The sequence below is a fragment of the Maylandia zebra genome, linkage group LG16, assembly GCF_041146795.1.
Source record: "Maylandia zebra isolate NMK-2024a linkage group LG16, Mzebra_GT3a, whole genome shotgun sequence".
NCBI classification, from domain to species: Eukaryota; Metazoa; Chordata; class Actinopteri; order Cichliformes; family Cichlidae; genus Maylandia; species Maylandia zebra.
This window is the reverse complement of record NC_135182.1, coordinates 18325442-18341553: the sequence shown is the minus strand read 5'-3', so window position 1 is coordinate 18341553 and position 16112 is coordinate 18325442. Positions and strand designations below refer to the sequence as shown.

The 16112-nt window shown below is 38.5% G+C and overlaps 1 protein-coding gene across 2 annotated transcripts in view; it reads left to right on the top strand.

The window, feature by feature from the left end:
• Positions 1–590: 590 nt before the first annotated feature.
• The window catches only part of dop1b (DOP1 leucine zipper like protein B), a 35870-nt gene continuing 20348 nt past the window's right edge, over positions 591–16112 (top strand). Inside the window, exon 1 of one of the 2 annotated variants that reach the window (XM_014409025.3) lies at positions 591–856. The gene's annotated coding sequence lies outside the window, so the exon portion shown is untranslated. Of the gene's footprint in view, positions 857–11863; positions 12631–16112 lie in introns of those variants that run through there. The other variant, XM_004557876.5, reaches the window with a different exon arrangement.

The following is a 16112-nucleotide window of genomic DNA, read 5'->3' as shown; positions in this document are numbered from 1 at the left end:
GTGCATGTGAAGTAGGTGTGTGCATTAATGTTACCGCTTGCAAATATTTGCATGCTCCGATTCTTCAGTGTGTGTCTGTTTGTGCGTGTGTATGTTGCATAGTGTAGATAGTGTTAGAAGAGGCTTGCAATGCAAGTTAAAACACTCACTATAATCAACCGCACAGCTTGGGTTCTGTTAAAACAGCTGGCACTACTACTGAGCAAATAATATAAAGAATGTACCAGAAGGTTGTAGAGCATAACAATATTATAACAATAATAATCCAAAAGATATTGCTGTAATCAGGCATGTTGCCCTGACCATGATAATAACCGTCAACAGCCTCAGCAGACAGATAAGAATATGATTCTACTGGTTGAGTTTCAACAAAACATCCTGCACGGCAGACACAGTTCTGCATACTACGAAGGGAGGGAAACGGAGTAAATTTCCACTCACTCTGCTCTCGCAGATATCTTGGAAAATTCCATTTCGTGAAAGACTACATTTCCCAGCAGGCATTGCGCCTCTTTCGGTTGCGTTTTTGTTGCGCGACACTATGTTGCGGTGTGTTTCGATTTCACCAGGAAGTGGGAATTGATTGACTTTTGTGAGCGCGTGTGTGTTTTTGTTTGTTGTTGTTTTATTTTTAAATTTAATCTATTTTGGACTTTAAACTTTTTTATTTTGCTGGTAAAACCTAGTTATATTCCCTACCAGACTATGGCCTGAGCGCTTAATTGCTAGAGAGGGGCTCCTTTTCCCCTTTTTTCCTTAGTTACAGTCTTAAGTCAGATGGGAGACTAATAGTAAATTATTTGCCTCAAGGTTTTTGTACCCAGTAAGCATCATTGATTGAAGAGATGAGGAAGAGGTAGGAAACTTTATTGCAGTAAACTAACATGTGTATGGATGAATGAATGATTTTTGTTGTTGTTATTGTTTTTATCCCTGTCTAAATTATTTGCGTTTTACATCATATCTCTATAATGTCCTAGAAGAAATCACATAGTGGAATAAATACACCCGCCTTAATTAGGTATTCCTTGCCAGTACTGCATTCAGCCCCTTTTTGGCTTCAGAACTGCTTTTCTTCTGTGTGGCATGGATTATATAAGGTGCTAGAAACACATTGGTTTGGGATTTGGTGACTGTGGAGGCTATTTGAATATAGAAAATTTATTTTCGTGTTCAAGAAAACTGGTATGAGATGATTTGACCTTTGTGATATGGTGTGATTTCCTGTTGGGAGCGGACATGAGAAGATGAGTACAATGTGGTCATAAAGGGATGGACATTCTCAAAATACTCAAATAGGCTGTGGTGTTTAAATGAGGCTTAGTTGTTACTTTGGGACCTAAAGTGTGCCAAGAAAATATCCCCCACACCATTACACCACCAGCAGCTGATGCCGATGCTTTGCTTGAACTTCAATAAATACAGAATTTTGGAAGTTTGTATACTCAAATAAGCCTTTTTATTAATCCACCCCACTCGAAACATTAAAATCTATTCAGAGAGCAGTGAAAGTGTCTGCACTTTGATCTTACAATTCTTTAACCTTTGACCTACATATTAGATTTTCTTTTCCTCTCTTCACTTGTAGTGTCCTTTATTTTCTGTTGTTTTGAATTGCTTTATCTACATTTTCCCACGAAAAGCACCTCCGAACTGTCCCAAAACATTTTTGTTTGAAATACCAATATGATTTTTTTTATTTATTTATGCCAAAATAATGCAACCCAGTGTCATGTGTTGAATGAGTAATCCTTTACAAGCCTCTCCCAAGAGATCTGAAAAGACTTTGAGTTTCCAGTGTACACCGGCCGTTCTGTATTGCTTCATCGTCGCAGTCATAAAACCTGTGGTGTTGATCGGAATTAGATTGAACAGCTGCGAATGGGGGGGGGATTAAACAAACTGACAATTTTGGTTCTGGCCTGTTGGTTGTGAGGTTATTTATAAACAGGCTTTTATGCCTTGAAGTGGTTTAATTGCTTAGGATGAGTGCTGAACCCGAAAATAACAGCCTGGTCAGTTGCCCATTAAAGTGCATGTTTTAATCACTATATTTCAACACATTTTCAGGTCAAAGAACAGTAGGTGTGCAATGTAATGGGTAGTCTGTTATATGAACAGTAGTTACATTTTTATTGTGTGCTTTTTTTAGATTCTATATCAGTAGTAATTTTACAACATTTGTCCTTCTCGTCGTGGCAGTTTAAATCACAAAGAGTGACAATGCGATCATAGATTACAATTTTTACTTAAACCTGAGATCAATTAATGTGAAATTAATATAGAAATGACTATAAATAGACTACAAATAAATACTAGTTTGTTATTTTTGCCATCTATTAGAAGGAGCCTCAGCCTAGCAATAGTAAGACAATTTTGTTTCACTTGAATAAGACTTGATGCAGAGCTTGAAGTCAGCATGCAGATCGATCAAACACAGAAAAGGCTCACTGCACTTAACAGCACATCTGTGCACACAGACAAAAGAAGAAGATACACTCTTCACTTTGCAAGCCTTCCACATTTAAAAGCCAAATGAGATTGCAATTATCTAGATATTGTTATACAAGACAGGCGTTACAGATGGAGAGTAGCAAGACACTTTACAGTCCCAGTTATTTAGTGGTTGTTCCTGCACTGTAGGTTTGACTTCCTAGTATTGTTGGATTAGTGCTGAAGGTTAGAAGTATATGTGTACACTATTTTCCAACAGCCATTTTAAAAACTTGTTAAAAAAACAAAAACTATCCCGCCTAACTGGTTTGATATGACTCACACTGCAGTGCGTTAACATTGTTGTTCATTCTATCCACGCATTGCTGCCCTACCTCATTCAATGTTCAAGCAAAATAGAGGAAATGTTAGCGGGAGAACTGGGGTGCAGAATAACTCACGTTCACACCAGTAATAAGCATTCGGTAAACAGGTGACTTTGGGAGATTGTGCTGGATCGTTACAGCTGTGAATACTTTCTTTATTAACCCAAAAAGGTATTTTTGGGAAAACCTCTGGTGTCTCGTGTAGTCTAGGTCACTCGAATTTGTTGTTAGTACCAACCCTGCATATTAAGAGAAATGTAGGACACAATATCCAAGGAAAAGTCCTTCGTCTGGCAGGTGCCTATAAATAAGGTTGACGCTGTTCATCTCAGCAGCTGCTGTATTGTTTTAATTCACGGTCAAAGTCCTAACAAATGTTAACTTAGGAGTTAAAGTGTAATCGTAAGGAACTCAGCACTGTGATGTGACAATAAAAAGTCATTCGATTTGATTTGACTGAGGCTGGTACTTTCTAAGTTTGTTTTCAGGGTTTTCTTATAATATCTTTCTTTGGATTCTTCTAAGAAAGACAAACCACAGATCTCTTTTGCAGAAGGCACCTGTATCTTGGGTGTGGTATGTGGAAGTATTGTATGTGTAAAATGTTAGTTCAGTTAGTCAAGATCACAGAGACGTGTCTGCTATCAGAATGACTAACATTTTCTCAGAAATATCCAGACTGGTCGACTCCCAAAGAAAGCCAGGTGTACTGGAAGGACCACACGCTGCACTGTTTACTATCATGTTGCACACCTCACTATGTAACTTTGTTGGATACTTTTTCTTTTGCTGGCAATCCAAGAGCTGATAAACAGTCCTTTTCTGAAAAAAAAACCACAACAAAAACAAACAATAAAGTTCTATTTTATGTTTTTTTTCTATTGTGTTCTATTCTGTTTAAATCTATTGTGTAGTTGTGGAGCCACCTTGAGGCCAAGGAGCACAGAAATGTGCCATTTGGGATAGTTCATCCATAGCAGATGTAGTATCAGTTAAGATGAAATTACACAATGTATGTGAGATTTTAACAGCGTATTAATGAGAAACCAGTCATCAGTGAAACAGAACGTGAGGGCAGGAAACAGACAGGAAAAAGAAAAGAGAGGCAGAAGACTAACAAGAAGAATAAATCAAATCTTTCCCCTCCTCTTTGTCCAACTTTGTTGTGTCTGATCTTAAATACTGTAGCACAACTTTTGTTTTTAGAGTGTAAACATAGCTATAGGATCCGTGCTTTTGTCTTAAAGCATGTTTGAGTTAAATTAGCTAACTTGGCTCACAAATTTAAAACCTGGAAGCATTCAGAGAGCATCAGAACTACAAAAGCTAAATGGTCCAGTTTAGAAAGTATTCATTATGAACTTTAATATGCGTCTGCATTTATGTCCATAGTAACAGAGATCTTCAAGCTTCCACACTACAGTAGCATTAGTACTAATGAATTCATTAGTTAAAGAGCAGTCAAAGGTTTGTGCACAAAACTTGTAAGACACACAAAACCTCATTAACTTGGTAGGCCTGTTATTCTACAGTGGGTGTTTCTAGGCTTGACTAGATATCTAAAATGAAGTTAACTGTTATTAATAGTTACCAGTTAAGGGGATCCACAAGAGATTCAGAGGACTAAGAACAACTGCAAGCCTACTGAGCAGAAAGCCAACACAAAGTTACCCAAGTGACTGCAAAGCAAATGCAGGAATGTTCAGGAGGGCTGGCGAAGGCTGCACAATGGGGATGTATGTCGAGGAGGAAAGGAAACTTTCTCTGCGGCCTCCTCGCAAAAGTCAGTGTCTGAAGCGTTCACAACAATAATGAGCCAGAGTCGTTTTGGAAACAAGTGCTGTTGACAGATAAAGTTCAAATTGAGCTCTTTGAGAGTCATGAAAGATATGTTTAGAGAAAGAAGGAACAGCATTTGTTGATAGTAGCATCATGAACACTAGTAAGCATGGGGGTGGAAATACTATGTTTTTAATGCAGGGTGAATCCTAAAGCAGGACAATGACCCAAAATGCAAAACTCAAAATCCATGAGAAGGAGCTTCAAGAAACATTGCTGAAGCTTTCCAAACAGCCCTCGTGGTCCCCTGAATTGAACGTCCTCAGAAATCTTTGTGTTAAAAATAGCCTGGCGAATTCTCAGGACTTGGCATGAACTGTGTGTACAAAGCAAATAAGATGTTTATCACTCACTGATCCATTTTTGGGGCACGGTGAGCAAGCACTTCCCAATACTGGAATTTCTCACTCGACCCATATAAATCTTTTCTATTATTAGACATAGTCTCCAAATCTAGTGATTATTGATAACATGCCACTCACTGGTATTCACATAACATGAAAAAAGGAGCTTCCGATTTCCGATTTACATGATGTTCCTCTTATTCAGACACACTGTACAAGTAATTGTGATGATAAGATATGCTTTATTTCAACTAACTTTAAACTGAAAATATATTTATATATAATTTTTCGTCATGAGGCAACCACGATCACAAATGACAAGAGGAAATTGTGGGTGTCATATTTGAAAAACCATAAAAACTATTTTATTCTGTGTCCCAGCATCAGTGTAAACTGTGAACCATCTGAAGCAAAGAATGGTCAGCATGCATCTATTTATAGCTCGCTGTATTAGAAGGAAGAATCTGTGTCTTCTTCTTCTTTCAGCTGCGCTCTTTAGGGCTTGCCACAGCGGATCATTTACCTCCATTTCACTCTTTCCCAGCATCCTCCTCTGTCACATCAAGCATGTCCTCCTTCCCCATATCCATGAATCTTGTGCTCTTCTTCTTTTCTTCTTGCCTGGCAGCTCCATCTTCAACATCCTTCACACAGCGTATCCACTATTCCTCCTCTGCATATTTCCTAACCCATCCTGAGCTGTACCTCTGATGTTCTCATCTCTAATCCTTCCCAGTCACTCCCAATGAAAATAAGATGGTCTTATACCATCTTTAAACTCTTGCTGACATCTTTCTGTCACAAATCACCCCAGGTGTTTAAACTTCACCACCTCTACGCCTTCTGTGTTCATCCTCCAGACCTTGCCTAAGCAATACAATGTAACAAAATTTTTTTGGCAAAAATAAGCACATTTAAATTATCATTATTATTTCAAATAGTGTAAAACTTCTTCTTTTCTACATCGTGAGGGATATTACTGAAAAAATATATCCCCAAAACCTGTAAGAAATGATAGAAGTGTATCTGCTTTAAATGTATTTTATTTAACGTTTACATGAGAAAGAATAAAGTCTACACGGTGATGATTACATCCTTGAACTTTCACACACATCAGGCCACATAGTTAAAGTTGAGGTTTTACTGCATGCGTGTAGACGCGTTCAGTCCTGGATTCTTATCAGATGTTGCCCAATGGACTTACAAGTCATCTCCTGCCATGTGACATCAGAGAAAATCTGTTGTCCTGTATGAGATGTGTAGATGTTTGTCAAATAAGACAGCCACTTTCAGGCTCTGGACTGTAATCACATATGTGAAGTTTAGGACAGAGAGTACATGAAGCACTGTATGAAGCCTAACTTATTTGATTCAATGAAAGTCACATTCTTTTGTAAGTAGCCTGGAGACATGTTTGTGTAATCTCAACTGAACTTAAAACACATCAGATTTCCTGTACAGATAAGACAGCCAAAAAGGAGTCTATCAAACAAATAGCAAATGGCCAAAACGGAAGAAAAAATTGCACAAAAATGACAAAGCAACTGACTTTTTGTGAAACATCTGCCTACCAAATTGTGACACATGGAGGTATAACTAATGGGGCTGCTAACATTTTTAGTTTTATAAATACATTGAATTTCTTCAAACTTGAACCACTCTTAAGTGCACAAGAAGGCATTCTCATTACAACTGTGCCCGATTACAGTGGCTCACACATATTTAAAAACCCTGATTAGAATAATCCAAACTCTTGTCTTTCTGTGAAAGTACAAGATTTTTGTAGCTTTTGTTAAAAACTTGGGACGTCAGAGATAGACAAGCACCACACGCTGCACTATGTCACACTCATGTTGTATGTCTCATGTTTCAATTTTCTAATATGAGGAAACTGTAGTATTTAAAATGCTTCACTTGTACTTCTGCTTGAAGCATTGTCATGGTCTTTAAGTAAGGTGACAGCTGGATTAGCGGGAGTTTAAAAAAAAAGATATCTACAGTTACAAGAGCTCCATCTACAGACGTAAACTCGATTTCGCAGGTTTCAATGCGTGGAAGCATCTGCAAAAGCAGTGCCATTATATAACTGCACAAGTCGCAGTTAAGACTTATTATGCAATATATAATACTTCAATTTTATGAATTGGTGCATTTGTCCAGTAAGATGGGGGGGTTGTCTTGATCTAACAGCTATAAAATGAACATAGAAAGGTCTTAAATTTGGTCTGAGAGGCTAGCGCAGATTCATGTGTAGTGTGGAGATATAACTCAGTCTGTGTTGAAATAATATTGGATTGTAAGTTATAGCCTACTCCTCTTATCTGGAAAAACTTTTTCAAATGACATTAAAGCAACAATAATAACAATAATAATAATAATGCTTGACACGTACCTTGGCAAGTGAAAGTCACGTTTAAGATAACACTCAGAAACCTCAGATTGCTTGTTTATGAAAATATATAGTTTGATTTTGTGGTTTGGAACAGGCATTTGAAAAACTATAACTTCTAAAAATTGATATATCAGCATATTACCAGTAACTACAATGTCATGTCTTATAAAAGGGCACGTCAGAGTGACAGTGAGCCTGCATGCAATAACAAAACCCTTAAATCACAGCTTCAGCCACCATTCATTATACAGACGCCTGTTCTGCTTCTGCTGTAAGAGATCAAAATGTTTTCTGTGAAAAGAGCCTATGTCAGGGTCATGGCACCTACATGGAATATAACATTAGTTATATTTACTGTTATAAATTAAAAGCAAGGTAATAATGTAGCTGGATATACAGTGACTTGCAAAAGTATTCAGCCCCCTTGAACTTTTCCACATTTTGTCACATTACAGCCACAAACATGAATCAATTTTATTGGAATTACATGTGAAAGACCAACACAAAGTGGTGTACACGAGAGAAGTGGAACGAAAATCATACATGATTCCAAACATTTTTGACAAATAAATAACTGTGGGGTGTGCGTAATTATTCAGCCCCCTGAGTCAATACTTTGTAGAACCACCTTTTGCTGCAATTACAGCTGCCAGTCTTTTAGGGTATGTCTCTACCAGCTTTGCACATCTAGAGACTGACATTCTTGCCCATTCTTCTTTGCAAAACAGCTCCAGCTCAGTCAGATTAGATGGACAGCGTTTGTGAACAGCAGTTTTCAGATCTTGCCACAGATTGGATTTAGATCTGGACTTTGACTGGGCCATTCTAACACATGGATATGTTTTGTTTTAAACCGTTCCATTGTTGCTCTGGCTTTATGTTTAGGGTCGTTGTCCTGCTGGAAGGTGAACCTCCGCCCCAGTCTCAAGTCTTTTGCAGACTCCAAGAGGTTTTCTTCCAAGATTGCCCTGTATTTGGCTCCATCCATCTTCCCATCAACTCTGACCAGCTTCCCTGTCCCTGCTGAAGAGAAGCACCCCCAGAGCATGATGCTGCCACCACCATATTTGACAGTGGGGATGGTGTGTTCAGAGTGATGTGCAGTGTTAGTTTTCTGCCACATATAGTGTTTTGCATGTGTTCCTAAAAGTTCCATTCTGGTCTCATCTGACCAGAGCACCTTCTTCCACATGTTTGCTGTGTCCCCCACATGGCTTGTGGAAAACTGCAAACAGGACTTCTTATGGTTTGCTGTTAACAATGGCTTTCTTCTTGCCACTCTTCCATAAAGGCCAACTTTGTGCAGTGCACGACTAATAGTTGTCCTATGGACAGATTCCCCCACCTGAGCTGTAGATCTCTGCAGCTCGTCCAGAGTCACCATGGGCCTCTTGGCTGCATTTCTGATCAGCGCTCTCCTTGTTCGGCCTGTGAGTTTAGGTGGACGGCCTTGTCTTGGTAGGTTTACAGTTGTGCCATACTCCTTCCATTTCTTGAACAGTGCTCCATAGGATGTTCAAGGCTTGGGAAATCTTTTTGTAGCCTAAGCCTGCTTTAAATTTCTCAATAACTTTATCCCTGACCTGTCTGGTGTGTTCTTTGGACTTCATGGTGTCATTGCTCCCAATATTCTCTTAGACAACCTCTGAGGCCTCACAGAGCAGCTGTATTTGTACTGACATTAGATCACACACAGGTGCACTCTATTTATTCATTAGCACTCATCAGGCAATGTCTATGGGCAACTGACTGCACTCAGACCAAAGGGGGCTGAATAATTACGCAAAACCCACTTTGCAGTTATTTATTTGTAAAAAATGTTTGGAATCATGTATGATTTTCGTTCCACTTCTCACGTTTACACCACTTTGTATTGGTCTTTCATGTGGAATTCCAATAAAATTGATTCATGTTTGTGGCTGTAATGTGACAAAATGTGGAAAGTTCAAGGGGGCCGAATACTTTTGCAAGCCACTGTATATTGGTGTTTGTGACAGTTCATAATAATAAAATAAAAGTCCCTAGCAGGGAACTTTTATTTTAATATTTTTTTCTATTTGTAAAATAGCTCAGGTTTTATCAGCTTTCACTACATTTCAACATGAAAATGTCCTTTGCACAACACTGAATTTGAAACAATCAAAACAACATAGAAAGCAGTGCTTACAGAAAAGATGCAAAAACAGAAAAGAAAAGCACTACTTACGAACTCACGACAGTAATCATTAGAACCTGGATCTGATCTGTATACTGTATTACTGGGCTGTCTGAGATACACTGATATCAGCATCTTCGTTTGTTTTGTTTTTTTCCAGGATATAACACAAAAAAACACAAAGTGTCCAACATATCTTGCACTGACCCCATTGCTTCCAGTACAGTAGCACCATATCTGAACAGATGGTGGTGCATGTTGTGTCTTCTTGATGAATTACCAGCTAATTTGGTGAATATATTTATGGAAAGTTAGTAAACAAAATCTCTTCTGTAAAACTAGGATAATGGATGTACTGTGTGGAAAGTAAGCACCAACGTTGTGCCTGCTCCAGAGTATTCTGTGTATAAGAAATAAAATATTTTTTTGTTGTTTACAGTACTCATATGTTTTAGAATGCTTAATTTGCAGTAATCTTACTATTAATAATGTATTCGTACTATCTGGGAACACGTTCCAACATGAATGAAACTATCTCCTGTTTCCTTTTACTAATTATGTTCGGCAGGTAGGAGAAAAGATAAGGAGTTAGAAAAAAGAGTGTGAATGATGTTCTTCCTGTTGAAACTACAATGTGCAGAAATTGGACTACAAAACGCACATCTCAGTTCACCACAACATGTTCTTGCCCTCCTGTTTTATGTCACTTATGTAAACTAGGAACAGTCCAAAAAAAGCGTTTACTACAAAGTTTGGAATGTTAAAGGAGAAGGCGCGTGGGGTTTTTTGTTTATTGTTAAAAACACTGGATTTAATAAAGGGGCACTGTGTCAGTTGTGTGACTGAAAGTTGTGGACAGGGATATTTTTGTTGCTGGACTTGTGGATTATTTAGTTCTATGTGTTTTTCTTGCAAGAGGAGAATATTCAAATGAACTGTGCAACTGTAATTTATTACAGTATGAAACATGCAATTTACTGTAAATTGCGCGAAACGTGATGCTTAAAAATAGTATGTCTTGTGAATCTGGTGGTTGTGATAGTTGCTACTAGGCGTGTTTGTTTGTATTTGAAGGACTTTTATTATTAAGACATTTAAACATTTTGGGTTTGGAGATGCATTTCTGGATATGATGACTATGTTATACACTGATATTATAATAGTTGTGTTTCCCTTTCAAGGCACATGTCCCAGGTTCAGGGTGGAAAGAGGCATCAGGCGGGGCTGCAGCATCTCGCCTCTTTTATTCATTGTAGCCATTGAATTCCTTGCTATTACTGTCATAAATTCAAACATCAAAGGATTAGACATAAATAACCACAAATTAATTATAAGTCAGCTTGCCAATGATACAACAAACTTTCTAAAAAATAAAGAACAAATTCCATTGGTATTATTGATACAATAAAGATCTTTTCTGATGCTTCTGGACTACGCCTGAACCTGGACAAATGTGAACTCATGAGTATCCATACTTGTTCTCACTCTTCTTTGTATGATACACCTGTCAAAAATGAGATCAAATATCTTGGAATTTGGTTAACTGGCTGATAGTGAAAAAAAGAATATTCAGAACACAATTGACAAATGCAAAAAAAACCTTTGAACCATTGGCTACAGAGAGATTTAATGTTGTTCAGAAGGACAATGTTAACCAAGGTTGAATCTTTGTCCTGATTAATCTATCCAGCTTATTCCCTAGTCATCTCACCAAGGATTGTAAAAGACATCAATAAGGTGAATTTTAATTTCATATGGAAAAATAAACATCACTATATCAGTAACAGGGACTTGATAAAAGATTATGAAGAGGGGGGTTTAAAAGCAATCGATTGTGAAAAAATGACTGGCGTGTTAAAGATTAATTGGCTCTGATCTTTCTTAAAAGAATGATGAGATCTGGTTCTTGATACCATCTTATTTTCAACAAAGTTGGGGATATCCAATTTCTATTAGTATGTGATTTTGAAATTTCTAAACTGCCCATAAAACTCTCCAAATTTCATCAACAAGTTTTGTTAAATTGGAAATTAATGTTTAAACATAACTTTAGTGCCCACAATGTTCCATTGTGGAATAATAGGGTGATATTGAATCGAGGGAAATCTATGTTTGTGGAAGAATGGATGACAAAACAAATTTGGTCTGCGACACATATAATGGATGAAAATGGAGATATACTTGAATTAAACAGGTTTAAATTTGTGTCAGACAACTGTTATATTTGTAAAACAACAAAGCAACAGAGCGCATGTTTTATGGGCGTGTGACTGTCCAAAATTTATGGAAATCTCTCCATGACCTCATATTGTCCCAGTCTAGAAATATTGAATTTTGGTCTTTTCAAAATATTCAAATTGGAGTAATTCTTAAGGACAAAAATAGTGAGTTTTTAGCTAACAATCTCATTATTATAACAAAATATTACAGTCATAAATGCCAATATGCTAAATCCTGCTTTTAAAAACGAACTCTCCCTTTTGCGTAAATCTCTGAAGCTAATAAATAAGCCCCGCCACGCAGATACTTCCGGGTTACTTCACTCATTTAAGGAACCTTCATTAGCAATGCGGCCTAACCGAACGCACCCCGTGGTCAGATCTCTGACGGCGAGGTGAGAGGTTTGTAAACACTGCACATCCTGGAACATACCAAAGCAGAGGGGGAGTGATGACATTTCATTACCGTCTACATCTCAATTTCACAACTGCACAAAGTGTTTAGTTTATGCTTCTTTTAGCACACATTTTGTAGTGTATCGACTTTTCTTTAAGGCACCAAGAAGGCGAATATTTACATTTACCGACTACACTTTCCCGGCTCCCACCCTTTCTTCTTCTCTGTGAGGAAGTGAGCGTCTGGTGCTGGATCAGCTGATCAGCTATAGGAGATCCCCGCCCAGTTGCCAGAGTCAGCCCTGGTGCTCCGGGTATGGTTGTTTTCACACACACATCCTTTTTTTTTTCCTGTGAGCGGCTTTTGCCTGGAGGATGCACCATCAGGACCGGACTGTCTGCCGCTCGTGTCTGAGTGCTGTGAAGCGAGCGTGGCCCCGCGCATCTCGTGCTGCTTTTTCTGTCGGTGAGTCATTCATGCACCACGTAGCTAGCTGATTTTGTTTGCGGCGGGGTTCTTTGCTTTAACACTATGCGCTTTATTATTATAACCAAAGAAACCCTAACCAAAGAAAACAAATGTGATTTTCCTGTGACGTTAGGAAAAAATAGGAAAATTCTATTTTTAGGATTTTTATCTGCTTACCTATGGGGAAAAAACGTGTCTGACTACTCTTTAATATATTTCCTAGCCTGTAAGGTAGTGATAGTATCATGCAGGTTTTGGTCTGAAGTCGTGCTGTTACATAATCTGTAGGCTCTAATGCTACAGTGTACTTACAGGCTAAAGGCTGCTGCAGCCAACTGTTATTTGGCCACATTTCATGCTGCATCCACAGCCTCTTTCATCATCATCCTATGCGCCAGCACCGTCACGTTAAAGCCTGCTGTGGCCGTGTTGGTGGTGTTAGTCAGCTGACGGGGCTTGTTGTGTGCCTTGGAGCGTGCGTCCACCCTCAAAGCACACACACTCCTGTTTCTGTAGAAATGCACGGGTTTATCACACTTGCTGTTTTTGCCGATACTTACAATGAGGAAGTGAGAATTTAAACTTTGTTCTGCCCGGCCTGCACAATTTGGTTATCAAGCTGTCACTTGTAATTCTCCAGAATGCTTTTTTCCCCCCCAGTCGCTACACACACACATGCACACAGACACACACTCAGAGTATTTGCAGGCAGACGTATGACTAAAAACACGTTAAACTGGTCAAAGTGTTTAGAGTTATTTGTCTTCTAATTGAAACCCTTGTATATAAGTTCTGTTAGTGGGGAGAAAACCCCCCACTTTGAAACATATCAGCAGTCCAATCCACCCATGACAGGGAGGAAAGCCTGGATTTTACAAACAGTGCTGGTTTTGCAAGTAAGCCTTGATGAAAGACTGTCTAACCTCATAGTTGCTGTGGTGCTGGTCCGTAGGTCAAGAAAACTCTTTGTGAACAGAGCTAACATGTGTCACATGCACGTGTCATTGATCACACATACACACCCGTGCATGGATGCTCTGGGTATTTTTGAACCGGCTCTTCTTTAATATTCAATGCACATTACAGTTAAAACACACACACACACAAAAAGAAGATGTGACCTTTTTTTTTTTTTTTTTTTAGATTAATACATGATCGGCCTGTATTTTCTAGTCACAGATGTGCACAATGATGCTTTTATGACCAGCAGTAAGAATCCGCACTACAGAAATGACGATGTCTGGGGTCATTTAGCAAACCTGGCACCACTGCAGGACACTTTATGTATCTAAAGCGTGTCACCACTTTTTGCATGACATTCGACTAATGTAAGATTCTATGCTGGGGGCACTTTGCATAATGTTTTAGCCATGCAGAGGGAGGGAATTGTGGGAATGCGCAAGGACAGTGCATTCCTGAATTCCATTCCACCAAGATGATCTAATGAACAGGTCGAATTACAGTTATTTGAAAAGTTTGAACAGGAAACGGAGTGACAGCAAGGTTCACATAGAAGAGGAAGAGTTTAAAAAACAAACAAACATTGAAGACCACAAAAAGCTCAGACGAGAAGCGCAGAAAATGGCTGCAGTGACTTCAGTCTTTTTAATACTCCATTCCACATATTTTTGTCACTGTTCCCAAATTACAGTACACAATAACATGTAGACGCTGGTTTGTGTTTGCATGTTCTCCCTCCACAGTCCAAACACTCTTATGTTAGGCTAACTGATGACTCTAAATTAGCTACAGATGTGAATATGGACAACAGAATGGTTGTCTGTCTCTGTGTTAGCCCTGTGGCTGAGTGGTGATCTATCAGGACCAATTTTGCGAAGGGGCTTCATGAGAAACTGGGACTATTGTGGAGGGCCACACTGATAAGGTGAGCTCATACACCCAGTTTCTCATGCGGCATCTTGGAAAAGATGGTGATTCCCCACCGTGCAACCCTGAATTGGATAAGATGAGGAGCATGGATGGATAGATGAATTCACCAGTTTCATCCAAGAGTATTTTTAAAGAGACCAAAAAAGGTTCAATTGAAAAATTTGGGTTTTGTTTGTTTTTTGCTGTTTAAAAAAGAAATGCATTTTTAGCTTTATTAAGCTAATTGTAAAAATCACCAACCAGGTTTTTTTTTTTTTCTTTGGAAGGCCAAAAATTAAGGATGACACCAATAATTGTATATGTAGGATAATGTTTACTCATTTTTCAAATCTACCAGCCAGTTAGCCTACACAGCTTTGTGGAGAGGCCTGTGTTTTTCTGTTTTGTCTGTTGTGTGTACTTTTTTCTTTTTAAATTTGCTAAATGTTCAAAGAAGAGCCTTTAAAAAGTTTTTATTCTTTATTTTCAGAAATTAAATGTAAATATGGGGCAGTGGGTTTATTTAATAGCCTAACAAAGTGAAGACTCTTTTGTCCAACAACGTGTAAAACACTTCACTGATCACAATGACGTGAAGAAAAGCCAAAATATAATATGCCCATATCCTCCTGAGAACCGAGGAAAGGGGAATCTTCCCATTGAACGTTTTCTGTGATTTCCTTCCTCTTTGGAGCTAAAAGAAGCCACCCAAACACACGAGATATCAATGGAAAGCCCAGAGTGTCCTCTATTTAGTACATCAGGACTTAGTAGGGTGGCTCAAATAAGTCAAAAGATATAGACCAAAATCAAACGTCAATTACATAGGACATAAATGAGTAGGCTCGTTGTCAGGACGATATGAAAAAGCAAGGTCTCAGTTGATCACCGCCTCCTCTGGACATGAAATAACCTCAACTCTTTCACATCCTCACTCAGTCTAGAGCTGGGTTTGTCTATTTTTCACTGGTGTCCTAGGCAGAGTTGTATTGGTAGGCTTTAACATTTTGTCTTTTATTAGATTTGAATTCTTTCAATCAATTCCTAAATTTTTGTAGGTTATAAATTTGCCAAATGGCATGTGATTTTCCCCGTGAATGAACTGTCGTCCTGAGCATGTGCTCGGGACGGTGTTTACAGTGGTAAAGCCCTCTTAGATCAGCCACAGGGAGTCCAGATGCCCGTGCTTCTCTAATCCTGCCTTCCTGCTCCCCCACCCATTCCTTTGTTTAGCTATATTTGAATACATAATATGCACACGTATTCACAAGCAACTGTCTTTACCGCAAAAACAAAGCAGGTAATAACCGGGCTTTACCGGTGGAGCATTAATCAACTTAAGGGCCAGACATTTCCCTCAAAAGTTGGTGGAAACTGAAACACGGTTTCAGTGCATTTATTCAACCGGTGGTCCAAAATCAAACTCTTTAAAAAAAAAAAAAATCTTAATCTTCCTTTGTGTCTGCAGGCCACTGTTTGCTAGCAAGTTTTCTCTGCTGAACCTAAAAGCTAAGCGAGCTGCAATGTTGCCCCATTTTTTTAAATTGTTTTTAAATTATTATTTTTTGCTTCCCAGAGGCCCAAAAATCAATTAATGCTGTTCTAAATTT